General features: G+C 40.5%; 1 protein-coding gene across 3 annotated transcripts in view; it reads right to left on the reverse strand.

Moving 5' to 3' along the window:
• TMCC1 (transmembrane and coiled-coil domain family 1) overlaps positions 1-9,892 on the reverse strand; it is a 239,531-nt gene extending 229,639 nt beyond the window's left edge. Inside the window, exon 1 of one of the 3 annotated variants that reach the window (XM_034658806.1) lies at positions 9,768-9,892. The gene's annotated coding sequence lies outside the window, so the exon portion shown is untranslated. The remainder of the gene's footprint in view (positions 1-9,767) is intronic. The other 2 variants (XM_034658807.1, XM_034658808.1) reach the window with 2 other exon arrangements.
• Between the last annotated feature and the right edge of the window lie 16,466 nt (positions 9,893-26,358).

Here is a 26,358-nt window from a genome sequence, read left to right on the forward strand (position 1 = left end):
AAAAAAAAAAAAAAAAAAAAAAAAAAAGCCAGAGGAATAGAGAATGAAGGAAAATATTTACAAATCATATATTTCATAAGTAATTAACATCCAGAATGTAGAAAGAATGCCTACAACTCAATAACCACAAAAAATGAACAACCCAATAGAAAAATGGACAAAGGTACTGAATAGACATTTGTCCAAAGAAGATATGTGAATGGCCAATTGTACATGAAGATGCTCAACATAACTAATTATTAAGAAAATGCAAATCGGGGGCGCCTGGGTGGCTGAGTCAGTTAAGCATCTACCTTCGGCTCAGGTCATAGTCTCAGGATCCTGGGATCAAGTCCTGTGTCAGGCTCCCTGCTCAGCAGGGAGTCTGCTTCTCTTCTGTTTCAGCTTCTCCCTCTGCCCCCTCCCCACCACTCATGCTCATCTTTGCACGTGCTCTCTCCCCCTCGAATAAATAAAATCGTTTTTAAAAAAAGAAAATGCAAATCAAAACCAGAATGAAATACCAACTCATGCTCATTAGGATGGCTACTATTAAAAAAAAAAACACACACAAAAAAACCCCACAGAAAATAAGAATATTGGCAAGAATGTGGAGAAATTAGACACCTGATGCACTGTTAGTGGGAATGTAAAACAAAGACACTGTGAAAAAAAGCATGGCAATTCCTCAAAATTTAAACATATAATTATCATATGATCCAGCAATTCCATTTCTGGGTACATACCCAAAAGAACTAAAAGCAGGACCTCAAAGAGATATTTGTACACTCACGTTCAAAGCAGCTCTATTCACAATAGCTAAAACACAGAAACAACACAAATGCCCACTGACAGAAAAACGGATAGCAAAATGTGGTCTATACACACAATGGAATATTATTCAGCCTCAAAAAGGAAAAGAATTCTGACACATATTACAACATGGATGAACCCTTATGACATTATGCTAAGTGAAGTAACCCAGTCACAAAAAGACAAATACTGTATGATTCCACTTATATGAAGTACCTAAGTAGTCAAAATCACAGACAGAAAGTAAAATTGTGGTTACCAGGGGCTTGGGGAATGGGGAGTTGTTTTTTTAATAGGCACAGGTTCACTTCTGCAAGAAGAAGAGTTCTGGGGGCGCCTGGGTGGCACAGCGGTTAAGCGTCTGCCTTCGGGCTCAGGGCGTGATCCCAGCGTTATGGGATCGAGCCCCACATCAGGCTCCTCTGCTATGAGCCTGCTTCTTCCTCTCCCACTCCCCCTGTATGTTCCCTCTCTCGCTAGCTGTCTCTATCTCTGTCAAATAAATAAATAAAATCTTTAAAAAAAAAAAAAAAAGAAGAAGAAGAGTTCTGGAAAAAGATGGTTGTGATGGTTGCAGCACAATGATATGACTGTACTAAATACCACCGAACGGTACAATTAAAATGGTTAAGATGGTAAATTTTATGTTACGTGTATTTTACAGAATTTTTAAAAACTGAAAGAAAAATAAAAGGCAGCCAAAAGAAAACCACCACATATTATATACAGAGGCATAAAGAATGATAGTTGACTTCTCACTGGAAACAATATGGACCAGAAGACACTGAAGCAACATCTTTAAAATACTTAAAGATACTAGAATTCTGTATCTAGTGAAAATAGCTTCTATAAATCAAGGCATATTAAAGACTTCTTTAGACATACAAAAGTGGAAAAAAATTCATCACCAGCAAAGCTGCACTACAAGAAATGTTAAAGAAGTCCTTCATTCAGAAGGAAACATACCAGCAGAAATCTGAAACTACACAGGAAAATGAAGAGCACCGGAGGTAGTAAACAGAATATAGATACAGTATTTGACAAAGGCTTTTATTATAATGAGATAACAGATTCATCTACATTGTTAAAATATAGGGGAAAAGAGCACTAACAAAAATTTTCATAATACACCCATCTTCCAAAATGTTTGTCTTCAAAAAATAAAGTACCCTGATTAATAGGACTCATTTCCTAACACAACATCCCCGTAAAGAAAGTCCATATTATCTTTACCACAAAAATTGTCCCAAGGTATAAGTTATTAGTCCAGTAATAGTGAATTTTTAGACAAGAAAAATTAAAATATTATTGGTTCCAGCCTAGTGTTCTATTATTACACAAATACTTTTAAAGGGCTTGCCTACAGAGATGTTCTTGGGATAAAGTATATTGGTGGTTAATATATAATTTATCTATATTCTGTTGTCTCCAGGGAACCTCAAAGTCACTTAGAAGTAAGTTTATAAAGCCAAGAAAGAATGTTCTTTGCTTTCAAGAAGTATGAAAAACAACATTAGATTTCAATGAATTGGTCAAGCTACCCCAAATTAGCAAACAGAAGAACACTTTTGCCAAGTATTCCTGAGGAAAATGAACTTATCAAAGCAAAGGTGTTGAAGCAATAACTGCAAAACAAAGCCTCAGGGTTAGGTGCTAAAATAGGAAAAAGAAAACACTAATATTTAATGCCACTTTACTATAGTCCAAACCTCAGAGGGAATGTGGTTAATAAGAATAAAACCTCTATAATATCACAGATGCCAAATAGATTACAGAATGAGAATCCTGCCTACTACCCCTCTGAATACATAATGTTAAAAATAATTCATAAACTCAGAGATTCCTTTAGACCACAAAAAGATCTTCTGATCCAACTTCACAATGAGAGACTACTTGCTACTAGGAAAGATAACTAAATGGTATACAACATAATTCAGAATGTTCCTCTAACAGAATTCTAGGGAAGGCTACCTACTGTTGCCATCCGGACCAAAATTCTTTACAAAGACAACAGGAAAATTATGTGATTTCACTATTCACTGATAAATACCATGCCAAGAGAAAACAACATTCTTTCAGCACTTTACACCAAATAAGCCACTGGGTAACGTAACTTCCCTCTCAATATGAAAATAAAATTTATCAAAAGAAATACATTATCTACCCAAATAAAACCTAAAACATGTTCAAACAAAAACCTTTCCATGGATGTTCACAGCAGCATTATTCATAAGAGCCAAAAAGTGAAAACAACTCAAATGTCCATCAACTGATAAATGAATGAGGTATGTCCATACAATGGATTATTATTCATCCACAAAAAAGGAATTATGTTCTGAATATGCTACAACATGGATGAATCTTAAAAACATTGTTAAACAAAAGCCAGAAACAAAAGACCATATGTTATATAATTCCACTTAAATGAAATGTACAAAATCGGCAAACCCATAGGGACAAAAATCAGTCTAGTGCTTGCCAGAGGGTGGGAAGAGTAACTGCTTAATTAATATGAAGTCTCTTTTTGGGTTGATGAAACTGTTCTGGAATTAGTGGTGGTTGCACACCATAGTAAATGTACCTAAAAGCCTCTGAACTGTACATTTTAAATGGTTAAAATGATGAATTGCGGGGCGCCTGGGTAGTGCAGTCGTTAAGCGTCTGCCTTCGGCTCAGGGTGTGATCCCGGCGTTATGGGATTGAGCCCCCACATCAGGTTCCTCCGCTGGAAGCCTGCTTCTTCCTCTCCCACTCCCCCTGCTTGTGTTCCCTCTCTCGCTGGCTGTGTCTGTCAAATAAAATAAATAAAATCTTTAAAAAAAAATGAATTGTGTTAAATGAATTTTATCTCAAGAGAAAAAATGTTTCCAGAGTGGTGGTTGTCTAGTACTTGTATCTCCCACTACTTAACAAAATGCTGTGTTCATAAAAAAATCATTCAAAAATACTTTTTAAAATTTAAAATATTGACATTCTGCAAAAGGCAAAACTACAGGGACAGTAAACAGATCAATAGCTGCCAGGGTCTGGTATCAAGGGAGTTAAATAGGTGAGGGACAAATTTTTTAGAACAGTGAAAATACAGGGCACCATAATGGTGAATGTAAGATATTAAAAATTTGTCAAAACCCATTCTGTGTTAAAGCACAGAGAATAAGCTTTAACATATGCAAATTTTTTAATAATCCTTTAAGATGGAAAGGGATCTTGGCATAGAACGCAGAATGTGACAAAACAATCGAAATCTATTACAAATATGAAACAACCTCACAAAGCAGGTAGAAAAAGTGCTGACAAAGTAATGCTAGAAGTAAGTGGAGTCTATAAGACTAAGGGCAAAAGGAACTATCAATAAGCATTGCGTTCTAGACGATAAAGTTTCCCACAGGTACGCAGATTAACAATTCTGAAAGCATTTCAAATGTATACTGGAATTGAAGAAGTAAGGAAATGGATAGCAGAGCATAGGAGCCAGGTTTCCGACTGAAGTGGATGGAGGAGGTTAGAACGATCCACATGGTAAGTAAGAAATTAGAGTTGAAAACATCAGTATGAATTCATTTTCAGCTTAATATAGAGACAAATGGTTACACAGAGAGAGATTTACAGGTGTGTATATACACAGCTTAATTTATACACTTGTATCTCCTTGTTCTGTCACTCATATGGCCTAGAAGTAACAATACTCAAGTAGCAACTAGCATAGCTAGCACCCAGTATCTTAGTTTCTCGTACCATTTCCCAATAAAAGGACCTAGGGCTCCTTAGAAAAATGGCTATTAGACTGGAAAATGACATAAAAAATGAGCCTGGAGCATTTTATGTTGCCAGAAAGAAAGTGCTCATTCACACATAACCGTGGGAGTATGTCAAAGGGAAGGGATACAGAAGACAAGTGAAAGAGCTCCCAACAGCCAAACCCCAAACAACCTGAGCAACAAAATTTATGTAGATACTCCACCCTTGAGGTGGAGAATAACTCATCAAGTCTAGGCTACGCACAGTAACTTTCTTTCAGAGCATGGCACAGAAAGGGAAGAACAAAATGGTAACTTAACAGTTGAGAAAACAAACACTACCACAAGCTGGGCGATCAAGGTTAACATCAACATCAGCAAGGGACAGCACTAGCATGTACTCTTGATTTGTGATGAGAATGACACTTTCTTTACCTCTGTGGTCTTTCCAAAATCACATTACATCAGTCTAACCATTAGAAAAGCATCACACAAGTACCAATTGAAGGACGTAGTACAAAAACAATCAATTATCTTTGAAACTGCCACAGTCATTAAAAACAAGGAAAATGAGAAATTGTAAGAACCAAGGGGAGCTGAGAAGACATAACTACGAAATATAAAGTGGCATCCTGAATGGGATCCTGGAACACAAAAAGGGACATTAATAGGAGACGCATGGTTAGCCTAGTCAGTTAAGCATCCAACTCTTGGTTTCATCTCAGGTCATGATCTCAGGGTTGTGAGATCGAGCTCCACATCAGGCTCTGCCACTGAGCACAGAGTGTGCTTAGGCTTCTCTCTCTCCCTCTCCCTCCCCCCCACCTCCACTTGCTTGCTTGCTCTCTCTCAAAAAAAAAAGGGGGGAGGGGGACATTAAGGGAAAAACTGTGGAACTCTCAGTATAGACTTAGTAATAATGAATCAATATTGGTTCATTACTTGTGACAAATATACCACACTAATATAAGATGTTAATAAGGGAAACTGGGTGTGGGATAGATGGGAACTCTGCACTATCTTCACAATAATGCAGTAAATATAACACTGTTCTTAAAAAAAAAAGTTTATTTTAAAAGTTTGTTTTGTTTTTTTTTTTAACTGTAAACTACTGCATGCCTGAAATTTTACTCAGTGCATCAGGGTACAAAAGATACCTGAAACATGGTTTTGGCCCTTAAGAAGCACTGTCTCACTGTGAGGTAAGAAAAATGCTCATGAAACAAATATAAGAAAATATTAAATTGAGAAGTGTAGATAAAAGTATATTAGGAATATAGAGAAGGTCTAGAATTATGAGGGTGGACTTCATCAAGGAGATAAAAGTTGAGTTTTACCTTAAAACGTACTTCAGGGTATCAAAGTAAAAAAGAATAAATCGGTACACTCATAAGAACAAGCAAAGGGTAAAGAAACAAGACTAAAAGAAATTAAAGAAATGAAATTTAGCCCTGAAAAGTGAAGACTTAAATGGGAGACAACAGCAGTGTTCAAATACTTTAATAAGAGTCATGTGGCAGAAGAGAGTTACATCATACAGCCATTTAACTTACTAGCTGACCTCTGGTAAAATGTGACCAACACTCAAGGACATAGAGAGTGACAGCTGTTTGGTAAAGCCACAACAGGAAATGCCAATTTGGAAAGACAGGAAGCAGGTGGCCAAGTTCTTCTCTGCAACTTTTCAAAGGACAGTATGCATATGAGCCCACTAAAGCAAAAATTTAAATCTAAATCTTGCAAACATTTATTGACCACTTACCATGTGCTTTCATACATATTATCTCATTTAATATCACAACACATTTATAAATGTTTATCATTGTAACAAAGGCTTAAAGTAAAAATACAATAAAATTAGCCCTGCCAGGAAGCAAAAACACATTAAAATTCTCCACCATCCACCACTCTCTGATAGGGATTTGACAGCTGTTTTAAAGAGCACAATTGTTTAAGGCCTACATACCTACATAGTAATTTATTTCCTCCTGCTCCTTCCTTTAGTAATGCTCAGTGGCTCTCAGTTTGCAAAGTGCATAAGAATTATTCATCATTATATATACAAAAACACGCACACATACTTTTTAAGCATTTTAAGGGATTTTTTTTTTTTTTTAAGTAGGCTCCACAACCAGCGTGGAGCCCAACACCAGCCAGGCTTAAACTCACAAGCCTGAGATCAAGACCTGAGCTGAGTTCAAGAGTCAGATGCTTAACGAAGCCAGCCAGGCGCCCACAATTTAAAGGATTTTCTTCATTTTATATGATTTTTGTTTCAAGTGCTGACTTTAGTTAGAACTGAATCCTGGGAATGAGGTGCAACTCCACTGCAGCATCAGGGAAAAAAGGAAGAAAGGGTGAATCCTATTACAACATGAAGTTCTAACAAATAGAGCTAACTAAAATTGGCATAGGCCACCTCAAAGTAATGAATTTACTGTCATCAAAGGTTTCAAACAGAAGCTAAAAAATCACTGAGCACATTTTACAAGAAAGAAATTGGGTAGGAAGTTAAGATCCCTTCCAAGTCTTAGATTCTATTATGGGTAGACTTTTAAAACCTGACAGGAAGAGGGTAACCTACTTAAGAACAAAATGAAAAAAAGACAAAGCCAAGAATGACATGGTATGTAAAGTTCAATGCTGCGGAACATAGGAGCAGCTCATTTTCACCTGCAGACCTTTGTACTTGCTGTTTCATTTGCCAGCAAAGTTCTTCCATCTTTTAGATCACAACTCAAATATCTCCTCCTTAGTGAGGCCTCTCCACGACCCCCACCAGTCACTCACTGGTTACATCATCTTATTTTCCTCATAGCTGATATCAAGAATCAGCAAACTTTTTCTATAAAGGGCCAGATTACAGCCTACAGGCCAAATTCAGCTTGTCCCATGCTTTAGTATGTCCAAAAAAAAAAATCAAGAATAATAATATTTTGTGACATGGGAAATGATATGAAATTCAAAAGTTTAATTAGAACATAGAAACACTTGTCTATGTACTACGTGTGGCTACTTTACACTAAACAACAGAGTAGCTGCAATAGAAACTGTATAGCCCATAAACCCTAAAATATTTACTTTTTGGTCTTCTACAAAAAAAAGTTTGCTAATTGCTGATTTACAGCATTACCTGGAATTTCATGTTTGCTTGCTATCCTCATTCTCATACACACAGAAAAAAGCTCAATAACAAGGACCTTGTCTATTTTGTTCCCCGCCATGGGGAAAATTTCAGAAAAATTCCTGGAACAAAATTAAGGACTCAATAAATATTTGATGAATAAATAAATGAGTGATCCGTAAATGTCATTCTGAGGAATTTAAACTTAAGCCCTCAGCCATTATAGGTTTTGTACACATATGACAGGCAGAAAAACTCTTGCACAAAAGGGGAAATATTCTAGTAGAAAGAAGTAGCAAACAGCTTAAAGAAATGGTGGTCACCAACTAGTCCAGGTCACTCGGTTTCTTCATCAAATCGTACAAGTTTTTTTGTGCTCATAAAAGATTCTCTCAACCACTGGAAGGTGTAACAACATTCTGTCAGCTGACTGCACTTCTATTTATCTTAAGATGCAAATACTCTGAGAAACCTAATTTCCTATACATAGTACACAGCACCTACACCATGCCAAATCCTAATGCTCATAATTATAACAGATCTGATCACGTGCTAATGAAATTTTAGTATCTAAATTTTTCCTATGCTGATCAGCAATCTATTCTGTAAGCAACTGAAAACTCTTTAGAAATTAAAAGGTTACCGCCCACAGACCAGAAGCAGCTTTTTAATCCTCCCATACTAGCCAGAGAGTGGGTGTGTGATTTCAAAAAAAAAAAAAAAATACAAGCCAACTCTGTTGGTAGAGGACGAGATATAGGTAAAATCCCACCTATAAGCATGGTTTGTTACAGGACACTAGTAAAACTACCACCTCCTCACAATTCCAGTCTCAGTGTTCTAATCTACAAATGGAGGAAAAAAACGTATCTAGCCCCTGGAAGAAATCTTGTCATTAACAGTTCCATAAGGTTCTTTCCTCCAGGCTTTGCAATAATTTCTACACACAGGTACTTCAAAGACAAGGATTTGGTTTAACCAATCACTCCCAAAATTTAACATACTGGTCAGAACACATGAATGTATCAAAGTTTTATTCTAAAGCAGCTACCTGCTTTTTAAGCCCTGAATTTTTTTTTTAAAGAATTAGCTAATTTAGGAATGCAGACCTTTCCTAGAGATGCTTATGAGTATGTAAGACTTACAGCAACCATTTTGGATTAGAGTGTGTGTTTTCATCTTCCTTTCCTCTGTGACAAGTCAGGATGAAAAGGCAGCCCGTAAAAGCTCTGACTAGAATCTACCAACACTCATATGCATGGTGTCACCAAAGAAAAGGGGGGAAAATAGCCAACAGCTCAAGTGGGCTGCTTCAAGAAACTCTGCTGCAGATTCACCTATCAATGTTGTTAAGGGATGAGCCAAACCAACAACTGGACCAACACTACACACACCTTTGCTTAGAATGAAAAAAAGCAGGGGGTTGCAAGCTATAAACGGATCTCTGACCCTTTAGAGAAGGGGCAACTGAGCCCCCTCTTCCCTTCCTAAAAGGATTAATAAAAGGCACTCTTAGACCAAGCCCAGCCAGCCTAGACTCACAACCCACCTTGCGGCACCTATTTTCCCCCGTTCCCAGTACAACGGGCTCCTTCCTCCCCTCAAACGACAAGTTCAAAATAAAAACAAAAGGTGAAAAACTGGTTTCAGGTGGCAATGGCTGAGCCCTGGTGGCCAACTTCTGGGGACGCCAGGACGAGCGAGGGCTCGTTGGACCCCAGACCTCCACTACAGTCTACTCCCAAACAGTCCCTCAGGCCCCGGCCCAACTCCTCACACGCCCCTCCCTTCCCTCGGCCTTGAAGATGGGCGCGCTGTAAAGGGGGCGAAGAGTGGGGGTGGGGAGAGAAGCCCCAGGGTCGAAATGACAGCGGAACAAGCTGGGAAGGAAAAAGGCCCGGCGGGATGCTGCAGGACGAGTCCTAGGCCCGGAGCTCCAGCCCCGAACGGGGGCGACCGAGGGTCCGAACCGCGCCAGGCCGCGAGCGGGAGGCCGGGCCAGCGTCGGCGGCGCCGCCTGGCCACGTTCCCCTCACGACTCTCCCCACCCGAGGAGGAGAGGCCGTGAGGGGCCGCGGCCGCCGCCAGCATCCGGGGCGGGGGCACTCACTCACCGGCGGGGAGGGGAGGAGCAGCCGGCGTCTCCGCCAGCGCCGTGGCTCGAGCTCAAGCGCCGGCTCCTGCCGCTGCGGCCGCCGCGCTCGGTCCATCCCCCCCAACCACCCCCCTCCCGGCCCTCNCACGCGTGAGGCGGCGGCGGGCGCGCGCACGCTTCAGGGGGCGGGAACGGCGCCTGAAGGCGTGGCCCCGCCCACCCACGCGGTGCCTGAGCTGCTGATACGGACAGCTGCAGGTGATGCTATGCTGCTCCGGTTGGGCTCCTCTTGGCGCTACCGCCGGAAACCAAGGCCTCCAGTCTGGCCCCTTTTTCTGGGGAGCGAGGCCCGGGAGCGGCGCAGGTTTGAGCGCACTTCTGGCCGTTGTGCGGGGTCACACACCTGTTTTCCCTACCTTGCTCGAAAGACCTGCCTTCTCCGATCTAGCAGGTTTTCTTCCGCTGCTGCGAGAACAACCGAGAGTGTTACTATTTACCGCCCAGTATTACCACTGAGGGGTCCACAAGCAGCCATCGGCCTATCTCTTTATTATCCCATTTTTCTAATTCAGTTATTCGTTCCTCGCTTACATATTGAGGCTTCTTGCGTGTGATAGGCCCTGTTCCACTTGCTGGGAGTACGTTATGGAAATAAAGACATCCCTAGCCTCATGAAGTTAAATCTGGTGGAGAAGGACAACGTTAAAGGGAGAAACACACAACATTAAAACCTATTATTAGTAAGATCTCTTCAGGGAGGTACATGGCTAAGAGAACTTGGGAGGGTGGGGTGGAGGTCTAGTCAAGGATATACCTGCTGGAATCCAAAGGACGACTTGAAAGGAGTTCACAAGGTCCAACAGATGAGTGTTTGGCGTGGCCAGGATGGCCCGCTGAAAGACCACTGAATGTGGGGTTGAGTGTGGGTAAAGGTAGGCAATAACTGAGGTAAGGATTTGAGATTATAATTTGAGAATCTGGGGAAGCCAGTGAGGATTTTTCATTACTTCTATTTTTAAACCATCATTTCGATAGCAGTAGGAAGAGTGATCTGGAGGGGGTTCAGAGTTGGTACAGAGGGGCCAGTAAGGAGGCAAGGTAAACTGGTGGTGGTAAAGAAGAGCACTTAGGGACAGGACTTGATAGACTGGATGAAGAGTGAAGTCTTGGGAGGTGGCAAGTTTGACTTTTAGATTTGAGGTTGATGGGTTTCATTAGTAGACCTTAGGAGCACTAGAGAAGGCCCCTGGGGAAACTAAAAATGGGTTATAAACATGAAAGCTAAAACTATAAATTTGGGGGTGCCTGGGTGGTTCAGTCAGTTGAGCATCTAACTCTTAAATTCAGCGCAAGTCTTGATCCTGGGGTCATGAGTTCAAGCCCCGGGGTTGGACTCCACACCGGGCACGGAGCCTACTTAAATAAATAAATAGATAGATAAACTAAAGTAAATTTCTAGAAGAAAACATGGAAAAAATCTTTAGTGATCTCGAGATAGGCAAGGATTTCTTAGGGCACAAAAAGAAATAGTTCATAAGTTGAACTTCATCAAAATTTAAAAATATTTATTCTTTGAAAGACACCATTAGGAAAATGAAAAGGCAAGCCACAGATGGGAGGGAGAATTCGCAATACAATATATCTGACAAAAGACTTGTATCCAGAATATATAAAGAACTTGAGTAATGAAAAGACAATAAACAAGCCAATAAAACAATGAGCACAGGTTTTAGTAAACATTTCACCAAAGAAAATAAAAATGGCCAATAAACAACAAAAAGATGCTCAACATCTTTAGTTGTCTAGGGATTTGCTAATTAAAACTACCATGATCTACCACTACACTCTCATTAGAATAGCTAGAATTTAAAAGTCTGATGACCCAGTAATCCCACTCCTATACTTAAATGTACTTAAGCTCCAAATAAAGACAATAACAAAGTCATACTTCCCCCTGATGTGATACAACTAACCTGCATACAACCAAAAACATATAACTTTCCCCAAAAGAGGATGCAAAGTCCTTAGGTGATGTTCCCTTTTTTGCTTTTGACATCCTGTCTTAATACTGCAATATAAAGTTAGCTATTATTAAGACGTCTCCATTGTGTAGTAGCAGTTAAATTTCTCCCTTGATAATCAGAATCAGCCACATGGCCAATACCGGAACTCCCTTCTTACATTAGTTTCAGGTGTAAAACACAGTGATTCGACAAGTCTATATTCTATGCTATGCTCACAAGTGTAGCTGTTATCTGTCACCATACAACACTATTTCAATTCCATTGACTATATTCCCTATGTGGTACCTTTCATCTCTGTGATTTATTCATTTCATAATGGGAAGCCTGTATCTTCCACTCCCCTTCACTCACTTTGCCCATCCCCCTGACACCCTTCCCTAAGGCAACCCAATTTATAGGTCTGTTCCTGCTGTTGTTTGTTAGTTTTTATTTTTTTTAGGTGCCACAGGAAAGTGAAATATATTTGTCTTTCTCTGTCTGACTTATTTCACTTAGCATAATAAGGAACTCCATTCTTTGCCTCTTGATTCAGAGGCAGGAGATACCCAAAGTGACCAGGTGACAGTCTCAACTAACAGTTCAAAAAAATTGTTATTGTGTCTTCTGGTGGAAGCATTCTTCCCTTTGGAACCAGGACCTCCAAACCAGAAAAGTTCTGGCCGTTTCTTTTTCCAGACAAAATGAGCAACCAGGTGCAGTGCTTGAAGTGCTGACAACTGGGAGGCTTTTCCTTGGCTATTGTTCTTCAAGACTCTCCCAGAAAGGAGCTGTAGTACAGCAGTCCATTCTCACCCAGTGCCTGCATATGGTGCAGAACCTTTGTACACAAGGCTGTAAACCAAAACTAAGTTTTCTCTTCCCCAGTCAACTGGTCTTCGGGAATGCCCCCAATGGATTGTACCTGTGCGCTGGAAGAGAAAAGATAATGTAGTAAGAGCAGGGGCCATGGACATTTGGGCCCCTTTAGTGCCTATCCAAGCCCAGGCTCATATATATAACACTTCATTGATAATGGAGTGTTGCCCTTTATGGACAACTTTATACCTGGTGGGTCAGATAACACCTAGTTCATGATAGGCAGCTCAGGTCACATGGAAACTTGATGGCCCATGATCAAGAATTCAGTCTCCACTAGGGCTCCGTAGCAAGCTAAAAGCTGTTTCTCAAAAGGAGGGCAGTTATCTGTAAGTGATGGCAGGGCTTTGCTTCAAAATCCTAAGGTTCTGCACTGTGATTCAGGGGACCTGCCACAGACTCTAAGCAGTGTCTCTATTGACCACTTGCAAAATAAGGCTCTGAGTTTGGTTTTCAGAAATCTTGGCCCTAAGGGTTTATTTCAAGGCAGATATGGAAGCTTTCAAGTCATCTCTGCATAAGCTGGGCTGGGGATTGAAGGCCTGAGCTCATCGTTTTCTTTCCCCATTTTCTTCAGTGCAGTTAGGAGCAACCAGCCAATGCCATTATATTCCTTAGTATGACTAAAATATTCTAAGGTAGAAAATATATAGTCACTCAGGACCTCCCTTTCTATAGGTATTTAACTAGGCATATCCAATGCCTCGTCATGCTATGGACTACCAGTACCCCCTTTACTGCAGAAAATAGTCATTAGTGCCTTTCGATTTAAACTAGGTTAGAGAACCAATTCAGAAAACTCATTCTTGAGATTCTGTTCCTCTAGAACAACCTCTAGGACCAAAATACGTATCAGTCAGGGTTCAGAGAAGCAGAATGAGTAGAAGATTAGAAATAAGGGATTTATTTGGAGAAACTGATTTATGCAATTAGAGGTGGGGAAAAGGGCTGGTTAAGCAAATTTGAAATTCATAGGGCAGGCTGTCAGGAAGGAACTCTCAGGCAAGGGCTGAAACTGCGGTCCCAAGGCAATATTTCTTCAGGAAAACTTAACTCTGTTTTTAAGGACTTTCCATGAATTGAATCAGGCCAAACCAGATTATCTAAGATACTCTCCCTTTCCTAAAGTCAACTGATTAAGGACTTTAGTCATATCTACAAAAATGCCTTCATAGCAACACTTTGATTACTGTCAAATAGTGTAAAATAACTGGAGACTATAGTACAACTAAGTGGACACCTAAAAAATATAAGTATTTACACAAGAAAAATGAAAACACATGTATGAGAATGTATTTATAGCAGCTCTACTCAGTGTATCAAAACACTGGAAACAACTCAAATACCCACCAACAGGTGAATGGATGCACAAATTATGGTAAATCTATACTACTCAGGCATTAAAAGGACTGAACTAGAGGTGCCTGGGTGGCTCTGCCTTCGGCTCAGGTCATGATCCCAGGGTCCTGGGATCAAGTCCCGCATCGGGCTCCCTGCTCAGCAAGAAGCCTGCTTCTCCCTCCCCCTCTGCCCCTCGTCCTTCCCCACTGCTCATTTTTTTTTCTCTCTCTCTCAATTAAATAAATCTTAAAAAAAATAAGGAATGAACTACCAAAACACTCAACTATGAGGATGAATCTCAAAATCATTATACTGAGCAACAGAAGCTAAAAACAAAAGAATACATATTATAGAGTTCCATATAAAATTCTAGAAAATGCAAACTAATCTACACTGACAGCATATCAGTGATTGCCTGGGACAGATATGGAAAGAGAGGTGAGAAGTAAAAGCACAAAGAAACTTTTGGAAGTGATGAGAACGATCTGAATCTTGATTACGGCAGTGGTTTCATGGGTACATACATATGTCAAAGTTCATCAAATTGTGCAGTTTATAAATAGGTGCAGTTTATTGTATGTATAATATGCCTTAATAAAATTGTTATTAAAAAGAATTCATGGGGCACCTAGGTGGTGCAGTCGGGTCAGTGTCTAACTCTTGGTTTTAGCTCAGGTCATGATCTGAGGATCCTGAGATCGAGCCCAGGATCCAGCTCTGCACTCAGCATGGAGTCTACTTAGGACTCTTTCCCTCTATCTCTCTCTTTCTCTCTCCCTTTTTCTCTCAAATAAATCTTTAAAAAAAAAAAAAAAAGGCTTCATTTAGGGGCACCTGGCTGGCTCAGTCAGTAGAGCACACAGCTCTTGATCTCAGGGTTGTAAATTCAAGCCCCATGTTGGGTGTAGAGATTACTTTAAAAATAAAAAATCTTAAAAAAAAAAAAAGAATTCGTTTGATGTAATTCATAGCAGAATAGAAACAGCAGAACAGAAGATTAGTGAACTGAAAGATAGACAACAGAAAGTATCCAGATTAAAGCACAGGAAGAGAAAAGAAGGGAAAACACTGAAAATAACATTGGAGATATATGGGACACGGTGAAAGGCAGTGCTCCAAAATAGGGACTGTATAAAATGGGAAAAGATATTGGTGTATTCCTGTTGAAAACATTATATACATGATTCTGCTCTTGGTGAGATAATATCTAGCACTCAGACACCCCGTTACTTTTAAGAGTGTGGAAATTGGACTATTATTCATTTGGCAACATTTGGTAACATTGTGAAAGAACATTTATGCAAAATCAAATAACACCAAAAAACTATTGCGTATTACTCGGGATAAATATAAAACCCACTTATTAAAATGTTAGCAGGTATTATAAAAGATATATTTTGGGGGGTGCCTGGGTGGCTCAGTCAGTTAAGCATCTGACTCATGGTTTCAGCTTGAGTCATGATCTCAGGGTCATGGGATTGAGCCCCACATTGGGCTCTGCACTCACTGGGAAGTCTGCTTAAGATTCTCTCTCTCCCTCTCCCTCTGCCCCTCCCCCCAAAATAAATAAATAAAATTCTTTTTTAAAAAAAGATTTATTTTGGAATAAGGCTTACCTTCTTAACATGCTAGACGTTAGTCATTATTTTAGATTCAATACCTAATATATGTATGTAGCACAGATAATAATTATGATTCAACTTGTAGATTTCTAAACTCAAATACTTTTTTTTTAAAGTAGGCTCCAGGGGGCACCTGGGTGGCTCAGCCATTAAGCATCTCCCTTTGGCTCAGGGAATGATCCCAGGGTCCTGGGATCAAACCCCGCATCGGGCTCCCTGCTTGGCGGGAAGCCTGCTTCTCCCTCTCCCACTCCCCTTGCTTGTGTTCCGCCTCTCGCTGTCTCTGTCAAATAAATAAATAAATAAAATCTTTAAAAAATAAAATAAAAGATTTATTTATTTATTAGTTTAGAGTGTGGGGGGGGGAGAAGCAGAGGGAGAGGGAGAGAGATAAACTCAAGCAGACTCCCAGCTGAGGGCAGAGCCCATTGCAGGGTTCAATCTCACAACCCTGAGATCAAGACCTGAGCTGAGATCAAGAGTTGGACACTGAACCAACTGAGCCACCCAGGTGCCCCTAAACTCAAATACTTGTATATGTGAACATTTTGGGGACTTTTTGTCACACTAAGGAAGGTTATTTAAATTTTTAAAAAATATTTATCTATTTCTTTATTTTAGAGAGAGCGAGGCAGCAGTGGGACAGGGACAGAGGGAGAGAGAGAGAAACTCAAGCAGACTCCCCACTGAGCATGGAACCTGACATGTGGCTTAATCCCACAACCCTAAAATCATGACCCCAGTGGAAACCAAAAGTCAGGGGCGCCTGAGTGGCTCAGTCGGTTAAGCATCTGCCTTCAACTCAGATCATGACCTCAGGGTCCTGGGATTGAGCCCTGCATCTGGCTCTCTACTCAGCGGGGAGTCTGTTTCTTCTTCTCACTCTCCCTCTGTATTCTCCCTCTCTCTCTCAAATAAATAAATAAAATCTTAAAAAAGAAGGAAAGAAAAAAAGAAAGAAAGAGAGAGGGGGAGGGAGAAACCAAGAGTCAGACCCTCAACTAACTGAGTCACCCAGGCACCCCAGTTATTTAAAATTTTTAATAAAATGCAGATGCTGAACTTGACAAAAATAATTTGAGAAGCCAGAAATATGACAATGGTACAACTATATGGGGGAAATGTAACATCGTAATAGAAGTTCTTTGAAAAAATTATACACCATTTTATAAATTTTTTAAGCATTCTTTAAACTTCATAGTGAACAATGCAGTCAAAATCTCCTTTAACATTACTGAATTTAAAAAATATCTTCCAAGAACTATATGACTGCTTTTCAGCTTCAGTTAAACATTTGGGTATATTGAAAAACATTGAATATGAATTTGAAACCACTGCTAAATATGTAATGGGAAAATTGAGTTGATACTATCACACCAATAAAACTCAATTACAAACAGTGTGCAATGATCTCTTTTATGATGATATTAATAATAAACACAGGTTCTAAAATACCAGCCAAAGCTCTACTTTCAAACATACCCAGGTTTAAATTTATTAGCTGAGTACTGACTTGGCAGATGCTTTCATAAAATGAATGGCTTAAATGAATGATACAGAAAATTCAATGTACAAAAAAAAGGGTTTTGTTTGTTTGTTTGTTTGTTTGTTTGTTTTTTGATGTACGTAGGCTCTCAAAAAACTCAAAGGGATTAAGAAGTTCTTGGAAGAAGGCCACTGGGTGTCTCACTCTATCGAGTGTCCGACTCTTGATTTTAGCTCAGGTCATATCTCAGGGTCATGAGATGGAGCCTGGTGTGGGACTCCACACTCAGCACGGAGTCTGCTTTAGATTTCTTCCAGTCCCTCTCCCTCTTCCTCTGCCCCTCCCCCTGCTTACACGGGCATGGCTCTCTCGCTCTCTCTCAAATAAATACATAAATAAAATCTTTTTTAAAAAATGCAGACAGAACGTCAGGGGTGCCTGGGTGGCTCAGTCGTTAAGCATCTGCCTTCGGCTCAGGTCATGATCCCAGGGTCCTAGGATCAGCTCCGCATAGGGCTCCCACCTCAGTGGGAAGCCTGCTTCTCCCTCCCCCACTCCCCCTGCTTGTGTTCCCTCTGTCGCTGTCTCTCTCTCTGTCAAATAAATAAATAAAGTCTTTTAAAAAAAAATGCAGAACCTCAGCCCTACTCCAGATCAACTTAGTCAAAGTCTTTATTTTAACAGGACCCCCAGGCAATCTCTATATCTATTACAGTTTGGAAAACACTGGTCTAAGTAACGTATGTAATTTGAAGAATGGCAGTGAACTTGAACTACAGCAACCGTTTAACAATTACAGTTAAAATTGACTTAGGAATATTAGTGATAGTATTGATGGGAAATGAATGCAGAGGCACTGAAAATCTTACATTGTTTGGTAAAATTTCACATAACTTCCATTGAAGTATTGCAATATCTTTGTAGCAATAATATCACATTTCCAAATATGTCTCTCAGGATGTGCTTAACTGTGCTACTAATATGGGTAAAGAATGTATCTTCACAAAATTAAAACTTAGTAAAAATCAGTTAAGGTCTAGAGTGGTCAAAAACAACGGTCACATCTAGTGGCCATGGTATATTAGAGCAAGTAAGGATTGAAACTCTCATAAGGAATTTTATTTCCATGAAAGCAAGCAAAGTTAACTGTTGTAATGACAAATTATCATATGCTAGTGACTCTGAATTTCTAATTCTTGTGCTAGTTTCTCTCTCTTACCTCAGGACCTTTGCTTGTGCTGTTTCCTGTACCTGGTACACCTTCTCTCAGACTCTGCTGACCTTTTAGGTCGCAGCTAAAATGTCATTTCCTTAGAGAGGACTTCCCTGACCCCACAGACAAGGTCAGCTTCTCCAAATACGCACCTAAACATCCTGAATTTCCTCCTTTAGAGCCCAACGTACACATAATTTCCCCTTAAACATCTGCTTTCCTTTCTGGAACTGAGCTCCATGAGGCAGAAACTTTGTCTCTATTGCTCTGAACCCACTGACCTTCCATGTCTATCTTTAAGTGCTCAATAAATGTTTATTGAATTAATAAATGAATGAATGGTGACTGTATTCATACTAAATTAAACATGGCCCTGCCTTATATTTGTACAACATATTCTTTTTAGCACATTTCTTTCTCTTTTTTTTTTTCAAGATTTTATTTATTTATTTGACAGAAAGAGAGATGAGATAGAGAGAAAGAGCACAAGCAGGGGGAACAGCAGAGGGAGAGGGAGAAGCAGGCTCTCTGCCAAGCAGGGAGCCCGATGTAGGGTTATGACCTGAGCCGAAGGTAGATGTTTACCCAACTGAGCCACCCAGGAGCCCCAGCACATTTATTTCTGTTACCCTAACTTGAGCCTCTAAAGACCCAGATCTACCTAGTTAGCCTCTCAGACCTAAAAATGTGTAGATTTCCTACCTCTTAGATATGAGCTTGGACTAGAGATGGAGTATCTGTCTTCCCGTTGCAACTCTGACGCATCAGACCCGTGTCTTGGGCAAGCTATCTCGCCTCTCTGTGCCCCAGTGGGCTTAACTGTACTTAACCCAGAGGTGTACTGTGAGCAGAAAATGAATATACCATAATATAGTTACCGAATTCAGTAATTTTAACAGTGATACAATACTTGCTAAACAACAGTCCATAATCCAGTGTTGCCAATTGCCTCAGTGTCCCTATAGCTTCTTTTCCACCCTTCAATATTGAGTCCAGTCTGGGATCAGCAATTACATTCAGTTATCATGTCTCTTCAGCCTCCTTTAGTCTGAATGATATCTTAGCCTTTCCTGATCTTCCATTATATTGTCGTTATAGAAGAATGCAGATCAATGTTTTATAAAAAGTCTCTCAATATGGGTTTTTTCTGGTGTTTCCTCATGACTGAGGTCAGGTAATGCATCCCTGACCAGTATATTCTATCAGGGCCATCGTGTCCTTCTGAGGGCATCACATATGGAGGCATGGAATATCTAAGTCTTACCAGTGATGTTTGTATTGATCACCCAGTCAATGCTGCGTCTGCTTTCTCCATTGATTGGTTTCTGTTTTTCCCTTTGCTTTAGCCAAGCTGTGGGAGACACTTTAAAAGCATATAAATGTCCCATTCCTCCTGGTTTTTCTTCCCGCAATGCAACACCAGGTGAGGATATTTACCCAATCAGCCTTCACAATGACTGCTGTAAAATGGTTATTTTCCAATTCCACCTCTTTCTCCACATTTATCAGTTGACTTTTTTTTTTAAGATTTTATTTTTAAGTAATTTCCACACCCAACATGGACTTGAACTCGCAACCCTGAGATCAAGAATCACATGCTTCACCAACTGAGCCAGCCAGGCACTCCTATCAGTTGACATTCTAATGTATTCCCCCCTATTTACTTATTTTCCGTTTGTTGTCAGTATGAACTCATTGATTCTGATTTCATGCAATGGGTTATAATCCATTACTGTCTATTTTTTATGTGGTAAAATACATATAACATAAAATTTACCATCTCAATATTTTTTTTAAAGATTTTATTTAGCTCTTTGAGGAAGACACGGTTGCAGCTACAGCGGAGCCTTGGATGCCCCACTCCTGCCCCTGACTCATCGCAGTTCCCTCAGGCGGAGGAATAAGTAGGTCAGGAATCCGCATGGCAGTCAAGGCTTTTAAAGACACTGGGAGGGGCGCCTGGGTGGCACAGCGGTTAAGCGTCTGCCTTCGGCTCAGGGCGTGGTCCCGGCGTTATGGGATTGAGCCCCAACATCAGGCTCTTCCTCTATGAGCCTGCTTCTTCCTCTCCCACTCCCCCTGCTTGTGTTCCCTCTCTCGCTGGCTGTCTCTCTCTCTGTCAAATAAATAAATAAAATCTTAAAAAAAAAACAACTGCCTTCCTTTTCAAAGCTGAATAACATTCCATTGTATGTATAGACCACACTTTGTTTATCCATTCATCTGTCTATGGTGACTTAGATTACTTCCATGTTTAAGGTCTTGTGAATAATGTTGCTATGAACATAGGTGCGCAAATATCTCTTTGAGATCCTGCTTTCGATTCTTTGGGGTATATACCCAGAAGTAGTGTTGCTGGATATGTGGTAATTCTGTGCTTTGTTTTTGAGGAACTGCCATACTGTTTTCCACAACAGCTGCACCATGTGACATTCCCACCAGCAATGAAACAAGGGTTTCAATTTCTCCACATCATCACCAACACTTGTTATTTTCTTTTTTCTTGTACTAGCTCTTCTAATGGATGTGAAGGTGCATTTCTCTAGTGACTAATAACGTTAAGAATTTTCTCATGTGTTTGTTGATCATCTGCGTATCTTCTTAGCCATGTGTCTATTCAATCCTTTGCCCATTTTTTAACTGGGTTGTTTTGTTGTTGTTTGTTGAGTTGTAGGTGGTCTTTCTATATTCTGGATATTAATCCCCTATTAGATATATGATTTGCAAATATGTTCTCCCATTCTATGACTTACCTTTTCACTTTTTGATAGTGTCTTTCGATGTATAAACATTTTAAGTTTTGATGAAGTCCAATTTACCTGTTTTTTGTTTGGTTGTGCTTTTGGTGTCATATCTGAGATATCATTACCAAACCCAATCCTGTACCCTTTTGACAAATCTCTATTATTTTTTCATTTTTCAGCCCCTTTTTTTAGTTAATGACACAACAGAATGAGTACCAGGTTTATCTTGTATCTACCTTGATCCAACTCTGGAATCTGCCGTTTCTCCAAAGACCCCAGTTTCTGTTTAGTGGGCAATGAAATACAGAAACCAAGATCCAGGTGTTAGATGTGTCCATTGCTGTGAAAATGTTATTGCTTGTAGGCCCTTTTAACAGATAAAGCTGGGAAATAGATAGATATAGATTAGAGGTATGTGTATGTGTGTGTGTGTACATGTATGCATGGGTGTGTAAATACATATACAATACAATCCCATGGGGTCCTTCCTTGACTTCACTCTTGGGGGAATATCTGAACCTCAATTTCCTCAGTTTTCCTGAAAAATGGTGATAATAATAGTATCTATCCTACAGAGTCATTGTAAGGCTTAAACTTATAAAGATAAGCCATTTTAAAAATATATTAGCCCAACTTGATCTACAGATACAATGCAATCCCAATCAAAATCCCAGCATATTTTGTGAATATCAACAAATTAATTCTGGTGTTTATATGGAGAGACAAAAGACCCAGAATAGTCAACACAATACTTAAGGAGAAGAATAAAGTTGGGGGACTGACACTACCTAAATTCAAGACTCACTATAAAGCTACAAGAAGCAAGACAACACGGTATTGGCAAAAGAATGGACAAACAGATCAATGGGATAGAATAGAAACCCTAGAAATAGGCCCACAAAATATAATTAACTTATCTTTGACAAAAGAGTAAAGGCAATGAAATGGAGAAAAAGATAGTCTTTTCAAGAAATGGTACTGGGGTCCACATATACAATGGAATATTACTCAGCCATCAGAAAGAAGGATTACCCAACATTTGCAGCAACATGGACGGGACTGGAGGTGATTATGCTAAGTGAAATAACTCAAGCAGAGAAAGACAATTATCATATGCTTTCACTCATTTATGGAACATAAGAAATAGCAGGGAGATCGGTAGGAGAAGGAAGGGAAGAATGAAGGGGGGGTAAACAGAAGGGGGAATGAACCATGAGAGACTGTGGACTCTGGGAAACAAACTGAGGGCTTCAGAGGGGAGGGGGGTGGGGGATTGGGAAAGGCCAGTGATGGGTATTAAGGAGGGCACATATTGCATGGAGCACTGGGTGTTATACGCACAATGAATCATGGAACACTACATCAAAAACTAAGGATGTACTGTATGGTGACTAACATAACATAATAAAAAAATATTATTAAAAAAAGGGAAGAAATGGCACTGGCACATTCACATGCGAAGAAGGAGAAGAAGAAGAAGGGGGAGGGGGAGGGGAAGGGGAAGAAGAAGAAAAGAGAAAAAAAGAAAGAAAAATAATCTAGATATGGACTTTATATCCTTCACAGAAATTAACTCAAAATGGATCATAGGCTTAAGTCTAAAACACAAAACTATAAAATTTTTAAAAGACAATACAGGAGAGGGGCATCTAACTGGCTCAGTCAGTATAGCATGTGACTCTTGATCTCAGGGTCTTGAGTTTGAGCCCCATGCTGGGCATAGTGATTACTTAAAAATAAAATCTTTAAAAAAAGAAAAAGATAACACAGGAGAAAATCCAGACAGCCTTGGGTATGGTGATGACTTTTGAGATACAATGCCAAAAGCATAACCCATGTATCTTAGTCTATTTGGGCTGCTATAGCAAAATACCACAAAGCAAGCAGCTTATTAACAACAGACATTTATTTCTCATAGTTCCAGAAGTTGAAGTCCAAGATTATGGCATCAGCATAGAAGGGCAAGGACCCTTTTCCAGGTTGCAGACTTCTTACCCTCACATGGCAGAAGGGACTAGGGAGTCTCTCTGGAGCCTCTTTTGTAAGACGCTAATTCCATTCGTGAGGACTCTACCCTCATGACTTAAGTACCTCCCAAAGTCCCCACCTCCTCACACCATCATCCTTGGGGATTAGGATCTCAACATTTTAATTGGGGCGGGCACATAAACATTCAAACCATAATACCATGAAAGAAATAACAGATAAGCTGGACTTAATTAAAATTAAAAACTTCCAATCTATGAAAGACTCTGTCAAGAGAATGAGAAAAGAAGCCACAGGCTAGTTGAAAATATTTGCAAAACACGTAACAGAAATATATGGAGAACCCTTGAAACTCAACAATAGGAAAACTAACAACCTGATTAAAAAATGAGCAAAGGATCTGGCTACCTCACCATACATGATACACAGATGGCAAATAGGTGTATGAAAAGATATTCCACAACATATGTCATTCGTGAAGTGCAAATTAAAGCAATAAGATACCACTATACACCTACTAGAATGGTCAAAATCCAGAACACTGACAACACCAAATACTGGTGAGAATATGGAGCTACAGGAACTCTCATCTATTGCTAGAGGGAATGCAAAATGGTAGAGCCACTTTGGAAGACAGTTTGGTAGTTGGTGGTTTCCTACAAAACTAAACATACTCTTACCATACAATCCAGCAATCACGCTCCTTGGTATTTACCCAAAGGAGTTGAAAACTTATGTCCACAAAAAAACCTACGCACAGATGTTAATAGCAGCCTTATTCACAATTGCCCAAACTTGGAAGCAGCCAAGATGTTCTTCTGTAAGTGAATGGATAAATAAACTGTGGTCCATCTAGACAATGGGATATTATTTAGCACTAAAAAGAAGTGAGCTATCAAGCCATGAGAAAATATGGAGGAACTTTGATTGCAAAAGTATAAGAAGCCAGTCTGGAAAGGCTATATTTTGTATGATTCCAACTATATTGCATTCTGGAAACAGTACAACTACAGAGACAGTAAAAGGATCAGTGCTTGTTGAGGGTTAGGGGTAGAGAGTGATGAACAGGCAGAGAGCACAGAGAATTTTTAGGGCAGTGAAAATACTTTGTATGATACTGTAATGGCGGATGTATATCATTATACATTTATCAAAACTCAGAGAATGTGCAACACCGAGAGTGAGCCCTAATGTAACTGTGGACTCTGGGTGACAATGATATGTCAACGTAGGTTTATCGGTTGCAACAAACATAGTACTCTGGAGGGGGTGCTGATTGCTGGGGAGGCTGTGCATGTGTGGGAGCAGGGGAAATACGGAAACTCTGTAACTTCCACTCAGTTTTGCTGTGAATGGAAAGTGCTTTAAAAAATAAAATCAGGGATGCCTGCCTGGGTGGCTCAGCTGGTTAAGTGTTTGCCTTTGGCTCAGGTCATGATCTCAGGGTCCTGGGACTGAGTCCCACATTGAGGGGAGAGAGGGGGAGAGTCCCTGCTCAGCAGGGAGTCTGCTTCTCCCTCTACCCCTTACCCCCACTCATGCTCTGTCTCTCTGCTCTCTCTTTTAAATAAATAAAATCTTTATTTAAAAAATCAATTTAAAAAAATAGATTAGCACGGTGACACGTAATAAGTATTCAGTAAGTGCTAGTTACTGTTATTTTAATTACTTAACATGTCCTATCCAGCTCTGACATGTAATGATCCTATGATAGTAAATGGGAGAGCATGATAAGAAAAAAACTCTAAAAATATGCCCCATTCCTATTCTAAATCACCAGGTTTAAATCCCCAAGCGCAGACTGACAGAGAAGGGGACACTCAGAAACAGATAATAAACATTTGTTAAATACTTACTATGTGCCAAGCAACTTTCCCTGTATTTACTCATAGTGCCCACACCACACCCACCAAGAGAGGGGCAATACAATCTCTCTGCAGTTGGACTGTGTGGTTTGAATACTGGCCTCACCACTTAGAAGATGTGTGTCCTTGGGCAAATTATTTAACCTCTCTGTGCTTCAGTTTCCTCATTTGTAAAAAAAAAAAAAAAGGTTTTTGTACAATCTCATAGGGATGTTGTGTGGATTAGATGAGTTGAGCACAACAGACAAGGGCTGGCACATAGCAGGTATTTTGTGTTTGCTGCTATTATTTTAGAGATGTGGAAACTGAAGCACAGAGAGATTAGGTCATTTGCTCAGGGTCACACAGTAGGATGTGGATTTTAAAATCAGGTCTTCTTGGATGACAGACAGGCAAGTGTACAGGCAATTACAAAGGTACTAACTGCTGTGATAAGAATTAGCTTGGGGGCGCCTGGGTGGCACAGCGGTTAAGCGTCTGCCTTCGGCTCAGGGCGTGATCCCGGCGTTATGGGATTGGAGCCCCACATCGGGCTCCTCTGTTATGAGCCTGCTTCTTCCTCTCCCACTCCCCCTGCTTGTGTTCCCTCTCTCGCTGGCTCTCTCTCTCTCTGTCGAATAAATAAATAAAATCTTTAAAAAAAAAAAAAAGAATTAGCTTGGAGACTATGGCAGCCCTGGGGAGGCCATTAGGCAGGTCTGGAGCAGGTCTGGAAGACTTGCAGGAGACTTGAACTGTGGCTTAAAGTTTGCCAGGAGGGCAGGTGAAGGAGGTGGGAGAGCAGGGATCACGCCCAGGAACCTAGGTGAGACAGACTGGGCAAAGGCTAGCAGTTCAGGGTGGATGGGTCACAGAGCGTTAGGTGGCCTGGGACAGCCCTTGAAGCTTATCACGGCTTATCATGGGAACCAGAAGGAACCTTCACACCCTCAAGAGCCCTCTGTTTTAGTAGGACTTGTTTTCAGACAAAACCTTATAATGCTTCCTAGAACAGAAAACAGGTGAAAGCAGAGGAGTGGGGTGACTGGGGATTGTTCCCTCACAGACTCCATCTCCCCCCAGCTTACCTGCTACCCTCCCCCCACATCTTTGCAGAACACCACAGGGCCACATCCCCCGATTGTACAGATGAAGGAACTGAGGCCAAGAGCCAAGGGAATGGCTGACCAGTCCTGGGCGACAAGAGCCAGAACTTTGGACTCCCAGCCCAGGGCCTTTCTCCTTCAGATCATTTGAAGCTTCTCGACCAGATAAGAACAGTTGAAGCTGGTTGGGAAGAAGGAGGGAGGGGAGCAGTGGAACTCAGAAAACCACATGGCTTCCCCTTCTAGGACTCAGCATTCCCATCTGCACAAAGGGGAGAGCTGGGAGAGACCACCCATCCCTGGATCCTGAGGCCATCGACCCCTCTTATGGGACCCCTATCCCTGAGCCCCAGATCTTAGTCTCTGTCCTTCCAGATCCCACCCCCAGT

This window comes from Ailuropoda melanoleuca, chromosome 4 (assembly GCF_002007445.2).
Source record: "Ailuropoda melanoleuca isolate Jingjing chromosome 4, ASM200744v2, whole genome shotgun sequence".
In the NCBI taxonomy this organism is placed as follows: domain Eukaryota; kingdom Metazoa; phylum Chordata; class Mammalia; order Carnivora; family Ursidae; genus Ailuropoda; species Ailuropoda melanoleuca.